At 47.0% G+C, this 15,643-nt stretch overlaps 1 protein-coding gene across 1 annotated transcript in view; it reads right to left on the bottom strand.

Annotated features, from left to right (window-relative positions):
- The window catches only part of ZDHHC5 (zinc finger DHHC-type palmitoyltransferase 5), a 99,461-nt gene extending 87,402 nt beyond the window's left edge, over positions 1-12,059 (bottom strand). The window contains exon 1 of the mRNA XM_040321022.1: positions 11,846-12,059. The gene's annotated coding sequence lies outside the window, so the exon portion shown is untranslated. The remainder of the gene's footprint in view (positions 1-11,845) is intronic.
- Positions 12,060-15,643: the final 3,584 nt, after the last annotated feature.

Genomic DNA, 15,643 nt, shown 5'->3' with positions numbered 1-15,643 from the left:
CCGACTCCGACTCCTCGACTCCACAGCCCTGGTAATAACGCCCGAAAAACGCCCCAGTCTGAAAGGGGCCTTAGGCCCCTTTCACATTGGAGGAGTTTTTCAGGCGGTACAGCGCTAAAAACAGCGCTGCTATCCCGCTTGAAAAACTCCTTCACTGCAGACTCAATGTGAAAGCCCGAGGGCTTTCACACTGAGGCGATGCGCTGGCGGGAGACAAAAAAATCTCCTGTCAGCAGCATCTTTGGAGCGGTGAGAGGAGCGGCGTGTATACCGCTCTTTCCCATTGAAACCGCTGCAATACCGCCCGCAATACGCCTCTATAGAAGGCGGTATTAACCATTTATCGGCCGCTAGCGGGGGTTAATACCGCACCGCTAGCAGCCGATTCCCGCGGCAATCCCGGCGGTATAGCGCCGTTATACCACCACCGCGGCTCCCGCCCCAGTCTGAAAGGGGCCTTAAAGATTGTAAAGCCTAGTTTTTGTAAACACACAGCTCCCAGTCCTGTCAGGGGAGAAATGCCTGACCGTCTGTTCACACAATGTATAAAGAGCGATCTGTCATTTCCCCAAGTCATTCCCACCCCCCCTTTAGTTAGAACACACCCAGGGAACATAATTAACCCCTTCCTCACCGCCTAGTGTTAACCCCTTCCCTGCCAGTGGCATTTTTATAGTAATCAATGCTTTTTTTATAGCACTGATCGCTATAAAAACGCCAATGGTCCCAAAAATGTGTCAAAAGTGTCCGCCATAAGGTCACAGTACCGATATAAAAATAAAAAATAAATCGCTGATCGCCGCCATTACTAGTAAAAAAAAAAATTATTAATAAAAATGCCATAAAGCTATCCCCTATTTTGTAGACGCTATAACTGTTGCGCAAACCAATCAATAAACGCTTATTGCGAATATTTTTACCAAAAATATGTAGAAGAATACGTATCGGCCTAAACTGAGGGGAAAAAAGTTTTTTTATATATTTTTCAAATTGTCACTCTATTTTTGTTTATAGCGCAAAAAATAAAAACCACAGAGGTGACCAAATACCACCAAAAGAAAGCTCTATTTGTGGGGGAAAAAGGACTCCAATTTTGTTTGGGAGCCACGTCACACGAGCGCGCAATTGTCAGTTAAAGCGACGCAGTGCCGAATCGCAAAAAAGTGTCCCGGTCATTGACCAGCAATATGGTCCGGGGCTGAAGTGGTTAAACAGTTTGATGCGTAGGGATGATTTTTGGAGAATAAGGATATCATTTAGTATTATAGTGTGATCAGCCTTCTATCCTCCTCTGCAATGGACTTGTAATCTTACCAATTCCAGGACATCTTTCTTGTGAACTGGAACCAATACGGAACCACCCATGTAATCTATAGTTGGACTATGACACAGCTGCAGGCTGGCACAACTAGAACACTCAAGACCGGCAACACTTTTGATTGCCCAATTTCACCTCCCTAGACTAATTGTTTCATGCACAATTTGGGCTCTCATTTGCACAACTGGCATTGTAGTTGCTCAATCACCCAGTGTGTCCTGGATGGGGTAAAGTAGAACTTGGGCAAAAACTATTTTTTATTTTAATTTTTTTAAAACTACGGTTGCACCGGTGCCAGTTGTTTACAAATATTGATATACTCGCCGATCTTCTTCTGGGGTCCCTCCTAGCTCCTCCGCCCCCGTCGCCATTGGATTTGATTAACAGCAGTGGGAGCCAATGGCTGTGCTGCTATCAATCTATCCAATCAGGACAAGAGACACCGACCAGAGTTAGGGCTCAGGTAAGTATAAGGCTGGGTTCACACTACGGTTTTCCCGTCCGTCAGCCGCATACGATTTCAGTATTGAAAACGTACGGGCCCGGATGGGAAAACGTATAGACAGACAATGCATTGCAAATCGTATGCACTCGGATGCATCCGGGTGCGTACGATTTGCTGGCAAAACGTTTTTTAAACGTACGCAAAACCGTGTTCAACCACGGTTTTGCGGCCGTTTTTGAAACAGTATGGCAAACGCATACGTTTTTTTTTTTAACATTAATGTCAATGGAAAACGCACATATGTGCGGTTCCATACGTTTACGTCCGTTTCAGCCGCATACGTTTTTTCATATAAATCGTATGCGGCTGACGGACGGGAAAATCGTAGTGTGAACCCAGCCTAAGGGAGGCCATGCTACAGTAAAGGTTTTTCACGCAGGGGGACCAGGAGGATGACACAGCGGGGGATAAAACAGGCCGGAACACCAATACTAGTATCGGTTCAACCCCAATTTTAACCCCGTCAATTTTTCTTCACCATCCTATCCTATTGTGGAGATTTGCCTTCACTTCCTGCCCCATTGCCACACAGGAAGTGAGAGGAAATCCCTGCAAATTAAGAGAATTTCTTAGGCACCCCCAGTCCCCATTGGAAGATTTCCGCTCTATTACTTTTCTGGAGACAATACAAAACTTGGGATTTTCTTTTACTTTCAATGATAATAATAAACAGGACAAAGTGTGAATCTCCCCATCAGGGGCACAGACAGCAATAAAAACTGACAGGTGTTCTAACCCCTCTCCACTCAAAACTAAAAAAAAAAAAAAAAGTTTGCCATTGGTTAAACTCGAAATAAAAGTGATGTAGACACTTTACAGCTAAACCTGAAATTGAATCTCAACTCCAGAAAAGGCATCAACCCCTCCCCGCCTCCACCTCCCGACCCTTTAAGAACTTCTAGATGCCGGGAGGTGAAGGCGGGCATTCCGGTCATACGACCTCTGTGATTGGCTGTCACATAAGTCACATGAACAGAAAGCTCCTGATTGCAAGTATGCATCAGGAGCTTTCCCAACCCCGCCGGTGACTGTGCTAGACAAGTGCAGGGTGCCCGCTCTCAGCGCATGTTTGTGTTGACATAGGGCTGCATATATGCAACCTCTTGGCGTTAAAGCCCACCTGTCGAATGGCCACACATTTATGTGCGTGTTTGGCGGGAAGAGGTTAATGACACATTGGATGGTTTACACCCCCCCCCCCCCCCCCCCCCCAAATTCATTGAAATGTCACAAGTGATCTTTAATCACTGCAGCAGATTGTGTGATGCATTGAACTGAACTCATAGAACTCCAGGAAAATTTTCCTGTCTATGTGTTGGGACTGCATGGGGGAAGGGCTGCTCAGTTCTCCACTCAGGAAGCCCGGGTGCTACATACAGTCACTCAGACATTAATGACCATACATAAACCCATATTCACATAAACACCCATAGCGTAAAGGCATATTGGGGGGGGGGGGGGGGGGAGCTGTACAGTTGTCTATGGGCAGCTGTACACAGCACCTTCCCAGGTGGGGGGGGGGGGGATATGCCAGAATTTAGGCTATATGGGCACAGGGGTCTTTATGCAAGAACCCTAAAAGGTGAATCATGGCCGAAGCCATTTTTTTTTTTGAGTCACAGAAGTGCGTTGACTTATATTTTCCTGTGACCCAGAATAGGGGATCGACCGATACCGATTTTTCGGCTGTCTTTCAGGCCGATAGCCAATATCAGGTGCTGATAGTCTTTAGATTTAAAAAGGTTTTATTTTTACACTGTCCTTTAACCACTTAAAGCGGGGGTTCACCCTTAGAGGGCACTTTTCCCCCTTAGCTTCCTGCTCGTTATTACTAGGGGAATCGGCTATTTATTTTAAAATATGTGCAGTACTTACCCGTTTACGAGATGCATCCTCTCCGTCGCTTCCGGGTATGGGCTTCGGGAATGGGCGTTCCTTCTTGATTGACAGTCTTCCGAGAGTCGCATCCATCGCGTCACGATTTTCCGAAAGAAGCCGAACGTCGGTGCGCAGGCGCAGTATAGAGCCGCACCGACGTTCGGCTTCTTTCGGCTACGAGTGACGCGATGGATGCGACCGTCGGAAGCCTCTCGGAAGGCTGTCAATCAAGAAGGAACGCCCGCTCCCGAAGACCCATACCCGGAAGCGACGGAAGAAGATGCAGCTCGAAAACGGGTAAGTACGGATCATATTTTAATACAAATAGCCGATTCCCCTAGACACAACGAGCAGGAAGCTAAGGGGAGAAATTTTTTTTTTTTTACAAATGGGTGAACTCCCGCTTTAAGGACCGCCTCCTGCACATATACTTCAGCAGAATGGCACGTCTGGGCACAATCACGTACCTGTACGTCTTCTTTAAGTGCCCAGCCGTGGGTCACGGGCGTGCGCCCGCGACCCGGTCCGAAGCTCTGCGGCCGCGGGACCCGCTGGAGTCCCGCGATCGGTCCCCGGAGCTGAAGAACGGGGAGAGCTGTGTGTAAACACAGCTTCCCCGTTCTTCACTGTGGCGCTGTCATTGATTGTGTTTCCCTATATCCCCCCTACAGTTAGAAACACATATGAGGTCACACTTAACCCCTTCAGCACCCTCTAGTGGTTAACTCCCAAACTGCAATTGTAATTTTCACAACAAACAACGCATTTATATAGCATTTTTTGCTGTGAAAATGACAATTGTCCCAAAAATGTGACAAAAGTGTCCTCCAAAATATTGCAGTCACGAAAAAAAAAAAAAAATCGCTGCCATTAGTAGAAAAAAAAAAATTATTAATAAAAATGCCATAAAACTATCCCCTATTTTGTAAACACTATACATTGTGCGCAAACCAATCGATAAACGCTTATTTCGATTTTTTTTTTTTTTTTTACCAAAAATAGGTAGAAGAATACCTATCGGCCTAAACCGAGGAAAAAAAATGTTTTTTTTATATAATTTTTGGGGGATATTTATTACAGCAAAAAGGAAAAAAATATTGATTTTGTTTTCAAAATTGTCGCTCTATTTTTGTTTATAGCGCAAAAAATGAAAACCGCAGAGGTGATCAAATACCACCAAAAGAAAGCTCTATTTGTGGAAAAAAAAAAAAGGATGCCAAATTTTTTTGGGGAGCCACGTCGCACGACCGCGCAATTGTCAGTTAAAGCGACGCAGTGCCGAATTGCAAAAACTGGCCAGGTCCTTTACCTGCATTTTGGTCCAGGTTTTAAGTGGTTAATAAAAAATAAAAAAAATTACTTTTATTGCTGTCAAAGGGATGTAAATATCCCTTGTGACAGTAATAAGCAGTGACAGGTACTCTTTATAGAGGGATCTGGGGTCTAAAAGACTCCTCCTCTGCACTTAAAAGTATTCAAAACGCCAAGATTGGCATTTTGAATATTTTCAATTTTTTTTAAAACGGTCAACTTTAGGATGCCAGTAATCTGGAAGTGATGTCGCGAGACCTGAACAAAGTCCTACAACGACAACACTCACTGCACTGTATCTATAGGAGGTATAGCGTGGTCACCGGGGCAAAAAATACCAATCAGTGGGAAGAATGTTCCATACACTTATCATTGAAAAGAATTACCCTCTTACAGATAGAGAAAAGGATCAATGGTGTCAGCGGGAACTTCTCCGAGAGGCAGAAAGCACTCAAGGAACCCTATGGTATGGTATTCCTGTGAACTGTGGTTGAGAAACCCTGACTTGGTGTATACCAGTGATGGCGAGCCTTGGCACCCCAGATGTTTTGGAACTACATTTCCCATGATGCTCATGCATTCTGCAGTGTAGCTGAGCGTCATGGGAAACGTAGTTCCAAAACATCTGGGGTGCCAAGGTTCACCGTCACTGGTGTATACAGATGAATTATACCTTTCTTTTTTTAGATTGGGCTTTAATTTGGTGGTAAAAAAATAAATAATGTGTTTTTAAATGTAGCTGTGTATTTTTATGCCATTAACATCACCCACCCCCAACCAAAAAACACAGAAAATTAATTATTCTACTCCTGACAATCACAGCGATGCCACAAGTATGCGTTCTTTGTACCTGTAGTGGGGCCAAGAAACAATAGTACGCATTTTGTGGGGGGGTTTTTCCCCCCCCCTACCTAAAAACACACTGACATTAAAGCAGAGTTCCACCCAAAAGTGGAACTTCCGCTTAATCCACTCCTCGCCCCCTTATATGCCACATTTGGCATGTAATTATTTTTTTGGGGGGGGGGGGGGGGGGGGCTTCAGGAGGAGTGGGACTTCCTGTCCCACTTCCTCCTTCCACCGAAGGGCTGCAAAGGCGAATAACTTAATCGCCTTTTGGCAGCCCCTCCCTGTAGGTGATCGCCTGGGACACGTGACAGGTCCCAGGCGATCGCCTGTCCAATCGGATGGCGCAGCGCCGCTCGCGCATGCGCAGTGGGTGCCCGGCCGTGAAGCCGAAAGCTGTCACGGCCGGGTGCCCACAGTTGCAGTGGAGGCGGTGAAGGGGGGGGGACCGGAACAAAGCTCCCAGCGGCACATCACTGGACCTGGGCACAGGTAAGTGTATGTTTATTAAAAGCCAGCAGATACACTTTTTGTAGCTGCTGACTTTTAATAAACATAAAAAAATGCCTGGAACACCCCTTTAAATATAAAACCTTCCCCCCCCCCCCTATAAACACACCGACTTCAACGCTCACTAAACTAGATCAAGCCCAGATCTATATCCTCCCCCCCCCCCCCCAGACTCTCCTCTACTATGTATGTTTTTCCTTTTCACAGAAGAAGAAGAAACAGCACCGAGTGCATCTTTACAGTAGTGATCGCTGTGATTGGCTAATCATAGTGATCCAATAATCAGGTACTGCTTCTCCTGGCTCCAGATTGATGGCGACAGCTCGGTCTCAGTGCTGGAAATGCACTTCCAGCAAACACGGGAGCGCACATACACTATATCAGTGTTTCTCAACTCCAGTCCTCAAGGCGCACCAACAGGTCATGTTTACAGGATTTCCCTCAGATGAAACTGCTGTGATAATTACTAAGGCAGTGAAACTGATAAAATCACCTGTGCAAAATAATGGAAAGCCTGAAAACATGACCTGTTGGTGCGCCTTGAGGACTGGAGTTGAGAAACACTGCACTATATTTCCAAAAGTATTGGGACACCTGTCTTTACGCAACATTAACTTTAATGGCATCTCAGTCTTGGTTCATAGGGTCCAATATGAAGTTGGCCCACCCTTTACACGCACATGAACTTTAATGACATCCCCGTCTTAGTCCTTAGGGTTTAATATCGAGTTGGCCCACCCCTTGCAGCTATAACGGCTTCAACTCCACTGGGAAGGCTGTCCCCACAAGGTTTAGGAGTGTGTCAATGGGAATGTTTGACTGGCCTGCACAGAGTCCTGACCTCAACCCGACAGAACACCTTTGGGATGAATTAGAGTGGAGACAGCGAACCGGGCCTTCTCGTCCAACATCAGTGCCTGAACTCACAAATGCACTTCTGAAAGAATGGTGAAACATTCCCATAGACACTCCTAAACCTTGTGGACAGCCTTCCCAGAAGAGTTGAAGCTGTTATAGCTGCAAAGGGCGGGCCAACTCAATATTGAACCCTACGGACTAAGACCGGGGATGCCATCAAAGTTTGTGTATGTGTAAAGCCAGGCATCCTACTGGCTCCCACTGCTGTCAAAGTGAGTTAGCCAATCAGGAGAGAGAGGGGGAGGGGCCAAGCCACAGCTCCGTGTCTGAATGGACACATGGAGCTGCAGCTCAGCTGCCCCCATAGAAGGCTACTTACTTTGGGGGCACTCGGCGGGAGGGAGGGGCCAGGAGCACCGAAGAAGGACCCGAGAAGAGGAGAATCGGGGCAAATCCACTGCACAGAGCAGGCAAGTATAGCATGTTTGTTATTTACAGAGCAGGCAAGAACAACATGTTTTTTCTTATTTCTTTTTAAATAACAGACACTTTAGGGCTCTTTCACACTGGCACTATGGAGCCGCGGATGTCAGCGGTGACATGCCCGCTGACATCCGACCCCAGGGACAGACGGTCCGTGTTCATCTGATCCCCCATAGGGGAGAGCGGAGAAAAGACAGGGCGGTCCCTGCACAGTGTGCGGGGACCGCCCTGTCATCCGCTGGCTCAGCGGGGATCAACGGAGTGATCACTGCTGAGCAAGCGGAGGTTCACGGGGCGGATCAATACTGATCCGCCCCGTGTGAAAGGGGCCTTACAATAATTTTAAGACTAGTTAGGTTTAGGCTGGAATTCTACCTCAAGTACAGCGGTCCCTGCTATTCTGAGCAGCGCTCCTGGCACAGAACAGATCGATTCTTAACAAACAGTCACAATGAATCGATCTGGTCCATCCTCAAAGTGCTGCAAACCGAAGAGGGGAAAAAAGTGGATATTTTTGAATCCCCGACCGCGGGAATGGAGCGACTGTGGGAGTGCCGTCAGCTCAGCAACCCCGAGGTAAGTATAGTGAGGCGAGAGTACCTGGTGTAACATTTTCCAGCACATGCCCCCTTCTCCCACAGTGACAGCGGGTGGGGGTTCTTCTACTTGAACCTACTGTCACTTTGTGAAATAAAGTTACACGGGGCTCCGCCCACAGCCGCATCATTCAGTTTCCTGTGAATGAATAAACTGCAAGGACCATCTGCCACAGCGGCACCCGGACTTGTAATTTCAGTGGGCTACAGGGGGCGCTGATGAGCACTTCCATAGTCCTCCAGCTTTCAGGCTGAGAGCCGGAGGACATGTCTGCCGGAGTCCACATTGTATCAATGATCTAGTGATGCTTTCCAGGCTCCAGTGGGAAAAATAAACGCATATTTTTTTTCTGCACAAATATGTGCATTTATAATTTTTTTCATAAAAAGTAAAAAAACTTAGAAAAGTAAAATAAAATAAAAAAAAAACACCAAAAACAGCACTGCTCCCCAACAGAGCCAACACTACGCCAGTCACTCTCCACCATAACCTGCTCCATTTTTCCCCACAGGATAGTGCGAACGTAGCTAAAGGAGATCATACAGAGAAATCATTAGTATACAGGATTTATTGAGTGCCGACTCATTTAGAGATGAGTTTTTCAGGGATCGTCTGAAAGTGGACAGAGTAGGAGATAGTTGGACAGATTGGGATAGGGAGTTCCAGAGGATGGGAGAGGCTCTGAAGAAGTCCTGGAGGCAAGTATGAGAGGAGGAAAAATCATTCTCTTATCTTCCTCATCTCCTCCTCCCAAGCCTTCCCCATCCCCTGGAACTGCTTACCCCAATCTGCGACCAAAGTGTAAAGCTTGGAGCGTCACTCAAGCTAAAGAGGAAATGCTTCCCTTTGATCCTCAGAAAAGGGGTTCCGGTGTTCTATCGAATAGTGCATCCTCGTCAGATAATGTCCCAGACGATCTGCTCATGTGCAGGACGCAACAGCGCTCCAGCTGATATGTTGATCAGCTGGTGCAACTTCAACACCGCACATGCGCAGATTGGCGGAGGCATTATCTGACGATCTAAGAAAGGGAGAATGCAATCGTCAGATCGTGCCTGCCACATTGCTCATGCAGGAGAATTGAACAATTGCGCAGATCATCGGGGGCATTATCCAATGGGATGCACTTTGACCGAACACCCAGCATCTTGCTATATTCATCAAATTTTTTTTTTAAAAAACACACAACATGAATGAGAATGTAATAGAGCTGCACGATTAATCATAAAAAACATTTTAAAAAAAAAAAAACGCGATCTCGATTCCATCACCCTCGCGATCTTAATCCGACATTTCCTTGAGTCTATGTAACAAGTGCAGAGCTCTGCTCAGAGCCGTAAAAAAAAAAAAAAAAAGCTGGCAAATGTTTATCAACATTCCTCAGCGCTGGGAGATAAAGAGAAACATTGTAACATTTCGTTCTTTTAGACCAAGGGGATGAACTTTGGTCTGTAAATGAGGTCAGTTTAACCACTTAAAGACTAAACCTTTTTCTGTCACTTGGTGTTAACAATTGCCTGCTAGGAAATTACTTCCCCGTGCTTCACTGTGGCGCTGCATCGATCGAGTGATCCCTTTTATAGGGAGACTCGGTCGATGACGTCAGACCTACAGCCACACCCCCCTACAGTTGTAAACACACACTAGGTGAACACTAACTCCTACAGCGCCCCCTGTGGTTAACTCCCAAACTGCAACTGTCATTTTCACAATAAAGAATGCAATTTAAATGCATTTTTTGCTGTGAAAATGACAATGGTCCCAAAAATGTGTCAAAATTGTCCGAAGTGTCCGCCATAATGCCGCAGTCCCGAAAAAAAATAAAAACCGCCATTAGTAGTAAAAAAAAAAAAAAAAAAAAAAAAACTATCCCCTATTTTGTAAACGCTATAAATTTTGCGCAAACCAACCGATAAACGCTTATTGCGATTTTTTTTTACCAAAAATAGGTCGAAGAATACGTATCGGCCTAAATTGAGGAAAAAAAAAAAATGTATATATGTTTTTGGGGGATATTTATTGCAGCAAAAAGTAAAAAATATTGCATTTTTTTCAAAATTGTCGCTCTATTTTTGTTTATAGCGCAAAAAATAAAAACCGCAGAGGTGATCAAATACCACCAAAAGAAAGCTCTACTTGTGGGGAAAAAAGGACGCCAATTTTGTTTGGGAGCCACGTCGCACGACCGCGCAATTGTCTGTTAAAGCGACGCAGTGCCAAATTGTAAAAACCCCTTGGGTCATTTAGCAGCATATTGGTCCGGTCCTTAAGTGGTTAATGAATTTAAAATGAAAAAAAAACTAAACAGTAAAGTTAGCCCCGATTTTTTTGGTACAACGTGAAAGCCAATATTACACGGCGAGAACCGCCATCTTCATTCTAAGCAAACAAAATGCGATTCTCATTGTAGCCAGAATCGTGCAGCTCTAGAATGGGATGGACGCCGCTCTCCCAACCAGACCATGTGAGATAAAGATCCGGAACGGCCACAGCCGCTGCTTGCAAACCACATCCCCTCCCTGACGGGTTTCACCCCTCTGCCCAACAGGGTTTAGTCGTAAAGTAGGGTGGCGCAAAATGCGATCTTTATTCTAAGCAAACAAAATGTGATTCTCATTGTAGCCAGAATCGTGCAGCTCTAGAATGAGATGGACGCCGCTCTTCCAACCAGACATGTGAGATAAAGATCAGGAACAACCTCAGCCGCTGCTTGCAAACCACATCCCCTCCCTGACGGGTTTCGCCCCTCTGCCCAACAGGGTTTAGTCGTAAAGCAGGGTGGAGCAAAACACGTCAGTTTTTTTAGAAAAGCGTAATCCTATAACGATCAGGGACTACGCTTTTCTGCAAGCCACCCCCACTGACGCATTTCGCTTCACCCTCCTTTACGACCAAGCACTGTTGGGCTGGGGGGGCGAAACACGTCAGGGAGGGGAACATCGGCTGAGGTGGTTCCTGATCGTTACAGGACACGGGCCGGCTGGCAGAGTGGTGTCCATCCCATTCTAATACATGTGATCCCTACCCCCCCCCCCCCCAATTGGGTGATCCCTGAAAAACACTTACCTTCAGAGAAGCCAATGCCACCTCCACCCAACTACTGTACTTATATTATCTCCGTCAGCCCATCCCCCCCACACAGGTTTTACCTTTGGTATCACTTGACTCTTCCTATTAGATTGTAAGCTCTGAGGATCAGGGCCCTCCGATTCCAACTGTATTATAAATTGTACTGTCTGCCCCTTGTGTGGGTGCAGACTGTTGGCACCATATAAATCCTGAATAATAATAAATAATAATAATAAACAACAACATACAGCCAGCCAGCCTGTATAATGATCAGCCAATACTATAGAGGAGCCCATGCAGGGAGGATGGAAGGTGTCCCCAGGAAGAGCTGTGGGCACCCAATGGGTGAGGAGGAAGGGCCTGTGTATATGAAGGGGTGAGGAGAGCCCTGCCCGGGTCACCTGTAGAGAAGGAGGAAGACACACACACCGCTGATAGAACCCCCCATAGTCCATTCTCCCACACCTCACCTGTACCGCTGACAGACAGACGGCCCCTCCCGCTCTCCGGCTTCCTCCCACTCCCACCGACCTCCTCGGCGAAGACAGGAAAACACGGGGACACCCCAAAAATCCTTCCGTCCGCTCGCGTCTCCCCGACACTTCACTCCGCTCTGCTCTCGGGCCTAGTGAGCCCTGATTGGCCGCTGCGCCCAAAGACGTCATCACCGGGCTCGCCATCCGCGCCCGGCGATTGGTGGAGAGCCCTTCTACCCGCTTGCGTACTGAGCAGCCTAGGTGTGTGCGGTACCATCATTTCCTCGTTCCAAGTCGCCCGCTGATTGGAGGAGTACAGGCGAAGGGATTTTTCTCTATGGGCATGTCCTTATTTGGAGGTTATGAAGATTGTCTGCGAGTGTCCTATAGCTTGGTCTCCGATAAAATGGCGGCCGGCCACCGGTCACTGCGAGGAGCTGCTCCTGTCCATTTTATTAGAGGTGAATGCAAGCGGCTGCAATGTCTTTTTATTGGCAGTAGTTGTCCTTTGTTATATATGTTTTTAAATGTCTCCTAAAAAAAAAGGCAGCACAGGCTGTAATACTCACCTTCAAGCCAGAGGTGTTTCCCACAGTAATGCTATTCTGCCACAAGATGTCCTCAGTCTTCCAGCTTAAAGGGGTGGTTCCCCTAAAAATAAACTTTTGACATCGCATTTAGCAAATAAATTACAATTAGAATCGGCTTGTTTTATTTAAAAAATACCTCCGTACGTATCGTTTCCTATATTCGGTCCCACCGCCACTTCCGGGTACGATGCAGGCGGTGGGCGTTCCTAATTGATGGACAGGCATCCGACCGACGCATCCATCGCGTCACGAGATGCCGAAAAAAGCCGAACGTCGGTGCGGCTCTATACGGCGCATGCGCACTGACGTTCGGCTTTTTTCGGCATCTCGTGACGCGATGGATGCGTCGGTCGGATGCCTGTCCATCAATTAGGAACGCCCACCGCCTGCATCGTACCCGGAAGTGGCGGTGGGACCGAATATAGGAAACGATACGTACGGAGGTATTTTTTAAATAAAACCAGCCGATTCTAATCGTAATTTATTTGCTAAATGCGATGTCAAAAGTTTATTTTTAGGGGAACCACCCCTTTAAAGAGGAAGGGCCAGATTCAGAAACAACTTACGACGGTGTATCTCCAGATACGCCGTCGTAAGTCTGAATGTGAGGCGTCGTATCTTGGCGCCTGATTCAAAGAATCAGATACACCTCAGAGGCCCGGATTCAGGTGGATTTGCCCCTTAGTTACAGAGGCGCAGGGCAAAAACGCTACAAATTTCCTGCGCTACCTGCGATTCACGGAGCAGCAGCTCCGTAAATTGCGTGTGCGCTGTGTAAACTTGCTCTGCGTAAGGGCGCCTAATGTAAATGATCCCGTAGGGGGCGGGAATCATTTAAATTAGGCGCGCTCCCGCGCCGAGCGTAGAGCGCATGCTCCGTCGGGAAACTTTCCCGACGTGCATTGCAGCAAATGACGTCGCAAGGACGTCATTTGCTTCAAAGTGAACGTGAATGGCATCCAGCGCCATTCACGAATCACTTACGCAAATTACGTAAAATTCGAACGTCGCGACACGGGAACGACGGGTATACTTTAGCATTGGCTGCCCCTGCTATTAGAAGGGGCAGCCTTACGCTAAACACACCGTACGGAAACGACGTAAATTGCGTACGCAGGGCTCGCGCAACATTGTGAATCGGTGTTAGTATGCAATTTGCATACTATACACTGAGCACAATGGGAGCGCCCCCTAGCGGTCATCGCAAGAATGCAGCCTAAGATATGCGTGGCATAAGAGCCTTATGCCACGCAGATTTTAGGCTGCAGTCGGCGTTACGATGTTCCTGAATCAGGAGCATTCGTAACGCCGGAGCAAGTAAGCAATTGCGCTGTGTAACCTATGGTTACACAGGCGCAATTGCTTCATGAATCTGGGCCACTGTTGCCAAGATAGGAGCGGCGTAAGTCTCCTACGCCGTCGTATCTCGGGGTGCATATTTACGCTGGCCGCTAGGGGCGCTTCCGTATATTTCCACGTCAAATATGCAAATGAGCTAGATACGCCGATTCACAAACGTACTTGCGCCCGGCGTATTAAAATACGCTGTTTACGTAAGGCGTACGACCGGCGTAACTTTACCCCTCATAAAGCAGGGGTAAGTCATGTTAAGGTATGGACGTCGGAAACGTCGGCACAGCGTCGTATTTTACGTCGTTTGCGAAAGTCGTACGTGAATGGGGATCGGCGTAGGTTACGTTCACGTCGACTAACCATTGAGGCGGCGTAATTTACGGAGAAAATTCGACGTGATACTGAGCATGCGCCGTTCGTTAGGCGTGTCATTTACGCGGGGTCACGATTCATTTCCATACAACACGCCCCCTACCAGCCTACTTTGAATTACGCAGGCTTATGCGATGCACACCAGCTCATTATGCCTTTGGCTACTTTCACAGTGAGGCGGTGGGGGGCATCGGCGGTAAAGCGCCGCTATTTTTAGCGGCGCTTTACCATTGTTCTTGCGGCGCTATTCAGCCGCTAGCGGCCAAAAAAGGGTTAAAACCGCCTGCAAAGCCGTACTTTGCCGGTGACTTGTCCTCAATGTTCCCCTAACGGGGAAGTTACTTCACTGACTGCGCAGGCGCAAACTTCCTGACGGAAATCTCCGAACCTCGCCCAGCATCCAGGCTCATTCTTTAACATCCCCGTGGATTGGAGGATGCCTCACATCCTCGCTGCGCTCGGACGGCTCACTCCGCTCGCTCGGCCTCCTGGCCACTTACCTCGAAATCCACGTCGCCCTGGATGCCGGCCGCGGTTCGGTCAGCAAGTTTGCGCCTGCGCAGTCCTTGAAGGAACTTTCCCGATAGCTGGAACCATCTCAGCACATCAGCTTGCACATCAGCTTGCGCATGCGCTGGAACTTCCACGATAGCTGGAACAAGCACGGCAGATCACCGGGGGTTCAATGGGCAGGGGCGCTTTAGGAGCTGTGTATACACCCCCCCTACAGCGCCTCAAAGATGCGGCTAACAGAAAGTTTTTACCATCCTGACAGCGCACCGCCCCAGTGTGAAAGCTCTCAGGCTGTTTCAGGGGCTATTTTTAGCGCTATAGCGCCTGCAAATCGCCTCACTGTGAAAGTAGCCTTGAAGTCTTGCCGTTTTTTTTTTTTTGTAGGTTTACAGTCAATTTAACCACTTGTGGGAAAAAGAAGCTATAACGTACTTAGGAATAAAAATAACATCAACACTTGAAAAACTTTACTCGGTTAATTTTGTCCCCTTAATTAACGACATTAATCAAGACCTGAAAAATCTTGCAAAAAAACGTATTTCTTGGATAGGTAAGATCAATGCGTTTAAAATGATGATATTACCAAAGATAACATACAAACTCCAAATGCTCCCAATAAAAATACCGCAAAGTTTCTTTAAAGTAATCAAAACAGTAATCTTGAAATACATATGGGCAGGTAAAAAGGCTAGACTAAGTTATTCATTGTTGAGCATGAAAAAAAAAGGAGGGGGGTTGGGGCTCCCTGACATAAAAAGATATTATTTCGCTGTTAATTTAGCTAGGTTGGTAGAATGGTCAAATACACACACAAAAAAAAAATGGGTACAAATGGAAGAAATATTAAGCAGCACACAATTAAATAGAAATGTATGGATACCACCAAAAATGAGGGAATTGGGCACAAATACACATAGCATAACAAGGAACGTATTTAGAATATGGGACACAATATTTAGACGGG

This window comes from Rana temporaria, chromosome 8, assembly GCF_905171775.1.
Source record: "Rana temporaria chromosome 8, aRanTem1.1, whole genome shotgun sequence".
NCBI classification, from domain to species: domain Eukaryota; kingdom Metazoa; phylum Chordata; class Amphibia; order Anura; family Ranidae; genus Rana; species Rana temporaria.
The sequence above is the reverse complement of the archived record's forward strand: the minus strand, read 5'-3'. Positions and strand labels throughout refer to the sequence as shown.